The following is a 12935-nucleotide window of genomic DNA, read 5'->3' as shown; positions in this document are numbered from 1 at the left end:
ATATGCTTAGTAGGAAAAGTCAGGCTCAGCACTTCATGATGCAATGAGAATAGGGACAGTGAGTGTGGCATAGGGTGTGAAAATTAATACTCAAAGCCAGCTAAAGCCACACAGTTGCTTTTGCAGAGGTGGTGAGCAATGTGTATGTAACCTCCTTCTCAGCACTCCAGAAAGAAAATTCAAATCCATTCCCATCTAGTTGGTGAAGTAAGTAACAGTAATAGAAGAAGAGGAGATGATCTGTAGGGTTCATTTTAATAATATTTAATTTCTCTCCAAAGGATTTTTTGAGTCTGTCGGAGTCAAGATATTATGCAAATAGTTTAGAAAGTAACATTCTCATGAATATAAAATCATTGCCTAGATGAAGATGCTGAACAGTTGTTGTGAGGCCAAGGGCAGTAGTCTATGATGTCCTCCATGCAATTTAGATTGCTTGAGTGCTGTGGCAAGGTTTTGGTCTTTTGGGTCTTTTGGGAAGGACTCCCCATATTTTGCCTCCACTTTGCGCGTTTATGTATTCCTGGCAGAAAACAGATTGTAAGCTGGGAATTTTAAGAGTGCCCAAATGACTTCAGATAACAAGCTCAAGGATTTGGCCTCCTTAATCATTCATATGCCTTTAAAACCTCCAGGGGTATTCCCATGCCATAGGTTTCCATAGGTAATGGTGTTTTCATTAGTATTTCCTGAGTGGAGAATTTTGCATCTGCCTCTTTGTGATGCTCTGCATGGTACTTAGCAACTCTTCCTCCCTAGCCTAGACCACTTGCCTTGTTAAACTTAATCTCAATGAAATAAAAATGCTACCTCATTAATACTAAGCCTAAACTTCCTGCTAATTACCATCCTTAGCAAAGGGTTAAGTGTCATGCTATTTTACTTTTATAGCTGGCTATAGTTTTTCTTGTTGGACTCATTAGCACCAACTGCCTTTGAAAATACCTTTCAATTAATATAGTTTTCACATATTTCTTCACCCTCCGATTTTGTTAGAAAGGATCTTCATCAGGAAAAATTGTTGTGTGATGGGAATTGTGGAATCAGGAACCACCAAATAACTCAGCACAGCTTATTTCCCAGTAAAGCGTATCTGTATTATCTGTCAGTATAATTAAATTAATTGTTCAACTAGGTAAGAATTTTACAGAGTTTAATGACATTAAGCGGAATTTCTGCTGTACATGGTACGTGTGGAACATGAAAACACATGGGCACTCTTTCGAGTCTTAAGTCACAGCTGCAACTGATGCTGGATGAAATTGCTTAGAAGGTGAGGTGACAATGGAAAATAATTTCACTTTTGAAAGAATTTTCAGGAACTTCAGGACTTTGATTTTGCACATTTCTGGATCTGGAATATTATGCCACCTACACACAGTTCTAAGCACCCTCAATATGGAGAAGTTGTGGGTGGTATTCTGTCAGAAGGAATTTCATCTAATGTAGCTGTTGTAGCTGTTGACCCTGTGGTCTTTTTGTTAAACTGAATGCCATGTTATCTGATGAACTAATTGTCCAGCTAGCTTCTTTGTGATCAACACTCAGAAATGGAGAATTCTCCTGTCTTGCTTCCTCTTCTCTGATCAGATCCCTCTGAGAGTCCTTAGGCATCTTGTCTGTTATTCTGCATGTAGCTGTTGAAAGGTAGAGCTGTTTAATTTGCATCCATTCCTAATACATAAGATCTGTTAAAACTGTCAGCTGTGCTACTGTTTTTGTGCATCAGCACAGGTGCCATCTTGTAAAGAGTTCAGAGATGACCCAACAGGGATACAATTTATATTTCAACTAAGTAGTCAGCTCTTTATTGGATGATTCCCAGATGGGATGAGAAATAACCTCCTTTAAGTAGCTGTTGAGCCCTAAGTCATATGGACTCATCAGAAGGGTTTAATTAAGAATCATCAAATTAATTACAGTAGAAGGAAACATGGATATTTGTGTACCATGATGGCCTGAAACCCTTTCTGAAGGGGGAGTTTTTCCAAAGAATTTCTGCGTTCCTCTCCATGCTTACCTTGTATGTTTATACATCCCTGTTTTTCTCCTTGCTAACACACAGAGAAGGCTGACTTATGTTGAAAAAACATTCCCTGAGAGATGACAACAGGCAGAGGGTGAATACCCTTTTTAACAGCATCGTGAAGCAGTCAGAGGCATCTCACAGCCTTTCTGTGCAGCAGCTCGACTGTGATAGGATGGAGAAAATGGAGAAACAGCATTATGTCAGTGGGTGAAAGCAGAGACACTTCCAAGAAAAGATCATGAAAGAGGGGCCTAGATCCTGACATTTTGGACTGATGCGCCGACTCCAAAATGTGAATTTTGATTTACTACAGCAAATGAAGATTCTTAGTATCATGAGTCCTCATGGAAATTCATCACATAAAAAAATTTACTATATTTTTTATCCTCTAGAAAGCCTGAGGGATTTGAAGCCTCTAGAAACTGAAGCTTTAAGAAAAGCATCAAATAGCAAGAGATGCATCAAAGAGTAATAAGACAGTAAAAGTACAAGGTACAGAGCAACTTTTCTTCCAATTGCATTACCAGCCAGTCTTATCAGAACACAGAAGATTTTAATACATTTTGATTCTTTTGATGGGAATTGTTCCTTTTTTGGGCTCTCTGTCACAATTGTGCCTTTCAGGATTTGGATTTCTAGCAAGACAATGATGTTCTTGAAATCATTACAGGGAATCTCTTACCTCATTGAAAAAAAAGTGAAGAAAAAGTGTGTATTTATATTATGGTTTAGAAAAAAAGAAGTTTTTCTCTTTCTGCTTTGTGGAACTTTTGACTCTAAGCCAGCAGGGAATCCTTTCCCATGTCACATCAGAGAAAATGTTGACACAGCGCTCTTTGATCACTTCTGAATGAGACTCAGTATAACTTAACGCATGTATCCTCTAAATTTGATATGTTACTGTAAATGAGATTAACACATTGAATGGGGAGGAAATGAAGAGTTGATGCTGTCAATTTATCTGGCCAGGGCATCAGAGATCAAAGACTGGGACACAGTTTCTAGAAAAATAATGTTGACATCATCCCACCTGTCTGAGTCAGTATACAATCCAGTGAAAAAGGAGCATATGCACGAGTCAGTGTCATACTGGATCTACAGGTGGCAGCTGCTGAGAGAAACTAAGCCTGACTAAGGAAACTCTTGGAGGCACTTGTGATACTGACTGGGTTTTCATGCTTTCTGCATTTAATCAATTTGTTTTCCTCTTGAGGTTTGCAGTCTCCATTTCTTCCCTGCAGATTACATCATCTCCTGAACACACTGGGTTCTTGTAGACCTCACTGCTAAGGTGAATGTGCTTAATACCACTTACTGAAGAGAGAAAGGGCTTCCACACTGTTGGCTGAGGTTACTTATCCTGTGCCCACTTGGCAGGAAGGGTATGTGGGACAGAGCTCTGCAGGTCACATTCTCCCAGTACTAAGGAGCCTTATTTCCAAGGAGATTTTTTATAGAGATGCTTGGAGACCTACAGCGTTTCCCCTGCCACAGACAATGACTCATGCAGAGCTGCTTTAACAGAAAAGGATTTGTAATAATCCAGATGTAGTGGTTTTCTTTCACAAGGAATAATGAGCAAGAATTCAGTGCAACTGTTTATAATGGCCATCAGAGGGACTTCTCTGACCGCTATGGCAGCTTGGGGTGTAAGTCAGTCCAGTTAATGTGCCAGAAAACAGATAATAAAGATTTCAAGCGCGCTGTCACCAAATCATTGGAGCTAGCAGACGATCATCAGTCTCAATTTCACTGTACTCCGAGCAGTGCGTAGTGTTAAGTATTTTAGTGGGAGGGACCCAGACTGCTCAGCTGCACGCCATAGACCTTCTGCTGCAGAAATACCCTTTCAGTTATAAGTCAGAGCCTGCTCTTTGAGAATGGCTAAATTTGTGTTCTGCCAAACATTCAGATTTCATATTTCTGTGGTGTTTGATAGAGAAACGTGTCCTACCTTGGGTTCTGGTGGCTCTAACGAAGAACACAGCAAATGTAGCATTGATTCCAGTTTGGTCCTTTCCCTACTTACACTCAAGAATATCTTTTAGTAAGAGAAACACTAAATCTCTAACATATGTGCAACTATCTTTTTCTTTATAAACTGATTTCTATATAACAGCTAGTTATTAACCCTTTATATTTTTATATATATTTTAATTATATTTAAGGGGGCACTGACAAAAGGTTGTTTGCGTGATGAGAGGATCCCGATCACAGGACTGAGATGAGCAGTCACTGCATCAGGCCCAGGCTAGATGTGAGAGGGCACCTACCTAGTTGATGGTATGTAAATTGGCAAGCTGTGGAGAGGTTAGCATGGAGCAATGAGGGAGAGGTGTGGCACACCCAAACAAGGACAAAGAGCAGGTGCTTTGGTATTTGAAGTCCTATCACCAAATGTTTCTCATGTATTAGCTCCATCGTAAACCTAGGCAATTTTTCTGGTCCTCCTGCCAATTTCTGATTGTTCAGAACCTCCCTGCTTTAAAGGTTAGAATGCCTGTATTTGTTGCTGGTTTGTACATATTTTTTGTTAGGGTTTTTTTTTTAGCATAAATAATTAATTTTTCTCCTCTTTATATTTACAGAGAGCAGTCATACCCTCCATCAGCTTGCATTTTGCTTGGACAAACAGTTGCCATTTCTTAAAATAACTGCTCCTTTCCCTTCGGGAACACTCTTTGTTCCAATTTAAATTATTTTTTCTTGAACAAGAATGAGTTGAATCACATTATTCTGCTATTGCCTTGTGTAATGCAATTGTACAATACCATTCTGTTTCACTGGAAATACTTTACCTTGTACGTATCCTGGAATTGAATTTGTCATCCTCAGAGTCCATTTCGTGATATGTACAGTGATGAGCTAACACTCCCAGACTGTTGTGCTTTTTTTTGTTTGCTTCTAAAGGATGGTTTCCCATTTAATAGCAGAACTGTAGTTCTGGTACAGAATCTAGAAGCACAGCTTTGTGCTATGAACCTGTTTTTTCAATGCTTTTGGAACGTAACAGCAGCAAGGTCTTGCTATTTAAAAAAAAAAAAAAAAAAAGAAAAAGCTTGTATTTATGTTGACAGTGCTTCCCCTTTTTTTGTCACTGGAAAATACCATTGGCATCTCCTCCTTGTGTCCTGTTAATTAATTAAAATATTACATTAGACTCCTGTCGAACAGTAATCACCAGCAATTCTCTCCGCATGCTAGCTAGCTCTTTACTCTTCTTACAGTTCAGGACTACAGCATATCTTCTTCACAGTAAATAAAATTTTTTCTTCTGAAGACCATGTTGAACGCTTTCCTTATGTCTGATAGATTAGATTTTACTTATTTTCCCTATAAAATCAGTTACCCTAACAAATAAGATGACATTATCCTTCACTGTGTTTTACATTTACCGGTATCATTCCTTCGTATTTTTCCTGATTGAGATCAGGCCTTGTAGTTGCCAATATCACTTTTCCCCCTCTAGTAAATAAAGCCACCATGTTTCCAATTCCTGACTTGCATGTTTCTGCCTCTTATTTGATATGAACTGAATTTGTTTATCCATATCACTTTCTGTGGCTTTAGTACCATCTCCATCATTTCTGAACAGCCCATTCTACTCAGTGCAATGTCAAGTCATGCTTACTGTGCTTTTATGTTTTCCTTAATGTTTACAATCATCCAGTTTCATGTCCTACATCAGGACTTGCAGTTCTTCCTTCCAGTTGTTGCCTTTGTTCTTTGTGATAAATACAACAGCTGTTTGTCTCTGACTTGGTTCTGCGTTTTGGATTATCATACACTAATTGTATCCCCTGCCTGCTTGCTGCTCCCATCTGGCATCCTTCTGGCCCTTGCTCATCTCTGTGCAAAAATCCATTGAGCTAATTAAGGACCTAGACCTTCAACTGATCCTCTGCAAAGCCTTTCTTCTCTGCGTGGCCAGTTAAAATGGATACGCTATTCAGAGAATCTCTTACCCTTTACGTTTAAAAGTTTCTGAAGTAGATCAGCTTTTCTGATTCCTTCGTGGCTCATTTCTGTGAGTAATTCTTGCTCTGAAGCTTATTCACAGTCGCTTGATTCATACGTGTTGTGTTCAGAAGCCCAGCTGGTGCATCTGAGATGCAGGTGACACTGTGTTTTTATCACTTATATTGGTAGCAGAAACTGAATTTCAGTGCAAATACTAGTGATGGTAAATTATAATTGTAATTTGAAGTAGATCATGATATTGACTAGAAATAGCTGTTTTCATGACTACATCTGATAGGAAACTTTATCATGGCAATATTTCCAAACGATAGACACGGGGGAAAGGAATTAATGTAAAAATGCAAATAGTATGTCTGGAGTATTTTTCTCTCAGATTTTTTTTTCCCTACTTCTAATTAATGAAGATAAGAGATCAGTGCTGAAAACCAACTAAAATCTGCTCTTGGCTTATGCTCTAGACCTTCAAAAATTTCTGGCAAGTAACATATGGGGGAAAAAAAAGATTAAAAAAAAAAAAAAAAGAAAATTACTGTCTTTGAAGTAACATATGGCAATCTTTGGCCAAACAAATCTACGCAAATACTACCAATCCCTGTCTACTCCAGAAATGCAGGATTGCTGACAAAACACACTGTCTTTGGCTCAGAAAACACAGGATGCTGTTCAGGAAGGTAAAGTTGATAATAATGGAAAGGGTTGTTGTAGAGAGCAAAGGGAGTATGTGCACATAGCAAGAATGTTGCAAGTACACAGAAGAGACAAACAGTACTGGCTCTTTCATTTTTTATGCTTGACATAACCCTGCATTTCTGTGCAGAAAGCCCTTGGGCTTTGCAAGCAATTAAGTAAATCCCGCCTTTAATTATTTCTCTCCATTCATTTCAATGAGAAAGCAGTGATGGAATTACGTCTTAAAACCACTTCACCTGAAGTGCAGCCAGGCGGCAGGCAGGACAGACCTGCTGGTCCGTGTGCATGCTGTTCAACACTGCCTACACCTGAATCTTCTCTTAAGCTACCTATTTCATTAGGATAAAATATGAAATTATATTAATGTTTCCCCAGAACTTGGCATTGTTGTTTTTTAATCTGAGATTTGGAATTATAAGGACCAGAATTGCAATTATTTGAACTGTTACCTTTTTAAAAAATAAAAAGGCTGACAATACAATATAGTGACTAAAATTTTAAAGAAAATGCACAGGAGAAAGGACACTTCTCTTTCAAAGACTAATTAACCATACTTGTCTCCATGGGAACTGCAGATCAGCCCCATGGTCTAGGGATGCTGCTGGTGTTTCTCTGCTGCTGTGTATTATTCCCACTGTTATTCAGAGCAGAAAAGAAAACAGGTGATGGAGAAATCTCTCTCACTCTTAGCTACCCTTATTCATTGGACAAGCTTGTGCTTGAGTGTTAGGAACCATGTAAATCCTAAGATGTACGTCCAGTTTCCTTCAAACTTTTTTTCTCTCTCAACCTTCATTAGTCCCCCAAAATTACCATCTGTAATCAACTGAGTTTCCCACAGTTCTTTTCAGCTGGAGCTTTTGAGTCAGAATGAGGGTAGACTTTTGAGCTGTGTCTAAGACTCATGTCTCCATGATATTACAGGGACTTTGGTTAACAGGTTGCACTCATGTTGTAGCTTATTCCTCCTCTGAGAGGGGAAAAATGGGTTCAGGCACTATATTCCTAGACTATTTCATTCACAAATGTGTACAGTCTTGGACAGAGATTTAAATGACTAAAGTGCCAACATACTGAAGCAACAGTAAAATGTACAATTCCCTAGTGCCCAGAGAGCAGCTGTGCTTAAAAGCTGTCAGCCAGCAAATCCTTTTGCTTTCTGCAAAACTCTGTATTTCCATCAATTTACTCTGCCCTGGACCACTCAAATTAAAGTCTCTCTGTCATTCTGTTGCCATCTCAATTTTGCATCCTCAAATGAAAGCCAGCATTGATTCATTTATAACATGTGAAATAATATATATCTTCTGCTTTTGTGGAAATGCCTTGCAATAGCATTTGAGATATGATACCAAGCACCCTGAAAAAGTTACTGTGCTCCAGTTAATTGTCTTGTGTTTCTCCTGATTCAGTTTCAGCCCTTTAATTCTGATAAAGCTATTTCACTGCTTTATCACTTCTAGCACAAGATGTTCCAGGTCATGACTTGGATCCACGAGCATATGAGGATTGCCCAGCAGTTCATTTCTGATCGGATAAACCCTGAAGGGTTCAAATGTGTATCCAAGTGCATCCAAAAATCTTTGGAGGAGAAATCTCATTAGAACAGACTTGACTTTGAGCTTTTTGTCATCCCTGGCTGGCTTTGAAACAGAACAGAAATAGCCTTATTCATGGCTTTGTTTTCAAGTATGTTTTTTTTCCCCAATATTTCCATTTGTAGCTCTGAGTGAAGCTGGGTAACAGAATAATACAAAATTTCAAGAGAAAAGAATCTAATTTTCTGGAGACAATCAAACAGTAGAGCTAGTCCAAGCACTGGTCAAAATGTAATGCTTAATCATTACCTGACTCAACCCATCCTCTTTCTTGTCCTGTTGTCATGGTGTTTGTAAGTGATGATTAGCCAGCAGAGAACTTGTTTTAATGACAAACATAGCAATGTCCAGTTTCTAAGTTAATTCACCAAATGTATTTGTAATAAAAAAGATTTAATATTGTTCTGCTTTTCTTATTTAGCTATTTGAGTTTAATTGATTAGCTGTAAATTAAGTCAGATGATGCTTTTCAATTCCTTCAGCACTTTGAATAGTCTGAATGTTCACATGAGTAAATGTAAAGATCCTACTATGAATACAAGCAGCAAGTGATGAAATTCACTTTGCACAGTATTGCAACATACAGTTGCATGAATATTTGTGAAAGTAAAACACAAAATTCAATGAGAAAAACAACAGCAACAGCATTCTATAATTCTCACAAATTAACAACTTGTTCTTGCTTACACATCCATCCTATTTTTATTTCACAGTAAAGGTAAAGACTTCAAAGGAACATGTTGCTAAAACATAAATGAAAGAGACCATGGCTATTTCTTTTTATGCCATTTTTCAACTTGCTCTGTTGAGCCCTTTGTTTATTCATCAGAATAATTACACTTATCCACATTTCTCCTGAACTTCCGTTGGAAACTTGCTGTCTAAAGCTTTTTGACAAAATCTCAACAGCTTATTTAAACTTCTGCCAATTTATGTACTCATTCCCTTTTTTTTTTTAACCTCACCAAAAAAATTACATTTGTCATTACATTTATGTATGAATATAACTTGCTTACTTCTTAAAATTTTAAGACAAAAATCTTTGGATATCAGACAAAATTCTTGAACCAGCTAACAATCTAAAAGATAAATCAGTATTTTTAGATACAGTTCACAAGTCACGACACTTAGGCAATTTCTTTTAACTTCACTGTATTCTCTGAAGCTCTAGGAAAATGTAGACAAAAATGGACTTTAGCTCATTGTTTTGTAAGCTTTCTGGAAGCAGTTTGAGGAGAGAGCTTGGTCATCCGTGACTCCAAGCCAGAGTTTAGCTCCTTGAAATCTCATGTCCAAGAGCACTTATTCTGCACAACAAAGAGGGTGCCAAAGCTGAGGCCCAAAGTGCTGCTACACAAATGATTCCTAATGAAAGCTCCAGCAAAACAGATCCGTCTCTGCCATCAGCCTTCTCATTTAGGAGCTGACATAATTCGACCTCCTTCTCATCTGCTGCCCCTCATTATCCAGGTGGCCTGATGTGCCACATTACACCCTCAGTAGATGTATTCCTTTTCAAAAGCACACTCCCTAGATCAGAGCTGTTTCTTTTGATTTGCTTTCTGACTTGCTGACATTTGCAGAGTTGCGCCAGTGCATCTGAGCCCAAAAACAAGAAGGTAGAAAACACATGAAGTTCCTTTTGCCTTTCATCTCTTCAGCCTTTGTAGTCAGACAAGATTTCTATTACATTGGCCTTTCTTTTCTTCTTCTGCCTTTTTTTTCTATTTTGCTTTCATTTACCCTGATCTTATTAAAGTTGCTCAGCTCTTTCTTGAGTCCTGCCAGCAGAGTTCTTAGCAAGTCTCCTCATGCTGTGATGCTCTTATGTAAAACATTCTTTAGCACTTTGTCGCTCGAGTTCCTCTGAACTGTATTCCTGTTACATCAAGATGCACTTGATTGAAGCTGGGGATGCAATTTTAAAACACCACTGAAAAGAATTATTTTACTCAAACCCAGGTGTGTCTTTGGAGGGTGTTGTAGTCTCCTTACTCCATCTCAAAGTTATCCTTTGTCAGTCTATGATATGGAGATTGCTTTCTGTCCCCTGTGTTGTCGTAATGAACTAGCAGGCAGATTATGGATTTCTGCCTTTTTCTGCTTTGGACTAAAAGTTGGCTAAGTAAGTCTGAGGTTATCCTGTACTTGTGGCTTGAGCCTAAAATAAAGCCTTATATTATTACATCAAACTAACAGAGATTATCAGCAATTACTCTACCAGTCATCTATCTACGCATTAAATATCTGCTTCATCTATCTAGTTTAATCTATGATTAGTTGCTGCGTAGGTGTAACCACACCTACATGTAGTTCATACTTGCAGCATTTGTTTCCAGGAGGATGAGAGACTCTGAATGGAATAATTTCATTGAAGCAGTCATGATAACAGTCCTGACAGACATGTTTATGCTTCTACAAAGAGTCAGGCCATGGAGGGCAGGCAGCTGTGACAGTACCATCTCTCAGAGGTTTCTGGGCAGAACAAGCAGTTAGCTGAAATCCAGAGAACAGAACTGCATCTCCTCCTACCCTGTCAGACACTGTTCTTCCCAGCGCTTCATACTCTGTGTAAAACATGTAGGGCAGTTGCAGCATCCTAAAACCTCCTTTTGCCCACTATAATCAAAGTCAGGAAATTTCTGTTATGTAAATTTTAGTCTGGCTTTTCTTTCCCCTACAATTACTGAATCCACAAATGTCATACACAGGGATTTTAAAGCTATAAGTAAATTTTATTTGTTGATAGATTGTCAGTTGCGTTTGTTGGGGGCTGTGAAATGAGCAACTTATATGCTATATGCTATAAACAAGAACCAGTATTTGCTGTTCTGAAAATCAAATTATTTATTTATAGGTTGTTATTAGTCTGTTATATTTCAGCTGGACAAACAAACTCTTCTGTCACCATCTGGGCTCCAGCTTGGACAGCAAAGAGCCTGACAAGCCTAACCAGTTGAGAACTGGTCTGTAAAACTGCTGGGTGATCTACTGCATCCAAACGGGTGTAAGTTTTATCCCATCAGTTGCTTTGGGCTGCTTATTGTTTGCGTATGTAAGCTGGGCAGTCATCTCTGATTCCTGGTTCTGACCCTTGCTCCTTTGTTCAAGCAGCCATTTGGATTTTGTATTCTCTGCTCTTGTTCCATCCCTTCTCTTTTGGAGCCAGATTCCTGACCAGCAATCCTGTACTTCCTAGAAAACAGCTTTTGTGGCCATATTTGACTACTTATTTTTCTGACTTTTGACAATGTTATTACCTTGCCTTTCAACTTCATATGCACCTTAACTTCTCAGTTCCTGACCTTGCTTTTATGTAGTGTTGATATTGGCCTGTATCCCAACCTGGTGGCTGCAACCTGATCCCAAACATTGGGACTCACTCTTTGCTGGATCCCCTCAGCAATTCCCATAATTTAAATATGTTCCTGCACGCTTACAATTCGGAGCTGCAGAGCTCAAACAGCAGAAAAATAGACGACTATTTAATGTCGTGCAGTGATTTTTACTACAGCTTCTGTAAGTACAATTCTCTGATTCTGCCTTTCCTAGAACAGCCAAACTAAAAGCCTTATTTTCCAAGCCTGAATGACTCAGGAGGCTCAGTTAAGGGTTTAGGTTTTCAAATCTGTTTAAGAAAGCATTCTCATTGCTTTTATGCCTCAATTAAAATGATTAAATAGGATAGTCATCTAGCAAAAGGATGCTCAGAAGCATTGACAACAGAACCTATCCAGTTCACTGGGGTGGGGGGGATGGGATGGGGAGAGGAGGAATCAAAACTTCTGAATACAAGCAAAGCCAGTAAGTGAGAAAGGAGATGAATTTGAAGATGAAATATTATTCCACCAGTGAGAACGTACAGCTTTCACAATAAAGAGAAGTAATTATAGCTGTCTGGATAACTTTTCCTTTCTGAGAGATCATCTTGATGATATGTCATGGTAAATGAGATGGTATTACAAGTTGTTTTTCTTGACATGAATAAATGTTTGTCTTTTCCAAGCCAAAAATACAACCCTGTTGAGTACTCTCACACAAATAGTTCTCTGAAAGTTACTGGTGGCAGGTAGCTGAGTCATCTTGCTGCTTTATTCTTTATATTTCACAGTAATTATTGGAGGCATGGATTTAGTGGGAGAGACTAGAGAATGTTTCTCTTGGTTTTCTGTTTGCCTGTTCACCACCTGTATTCCTTAATGTGACACAAGACTTGTGAAGAATAGAAGGCACCAGATCTTGAGGTTGAGGTTGTCCATAAAGTAAAGTAATGTTGTGAAGAAATTCTTGGTGCTCAGTCCTCAGAAGAGGAGACATGATGCTAGTGTTACTTGTGGAGAGAACTGGGAGTTTAGCTTGGGAACTGTTTGAACTTAAAGGAAGCATTCCAAAGTGTCATGGAACAACTAAAAGTTCTTCGTGACCATTTCAGTCTTGCAGGTGTTGAGGTGGCCAGACGAGGGGTGTCTCAGATCTGAAGTGTTTTACACTGGTGGAAAGACAATAAGGCATTTAGTGAAAAATGGATTTATCATGTGTGATACTACATTATCCTTTGCTTTTGAAACTCGCTGAAGATAAAAAGGATACAGCATATATCTGTTCCCATCGACACGCTGAAGGATGATAATTTGAAA

This window comes from Platalea leucorodia, assembly GCF_965183815.1.
Source record: "Platalea leucorodia genome assembly, chromosome: 7".
NCBI lineage: Eukaryota > Metazoa > Chordata > Aves > Pelecaniformes > Threskiornithidae > Platalea > Platalea leucorodia.
Note: the sequence above shows the minus strand (reverse complement) of the source record.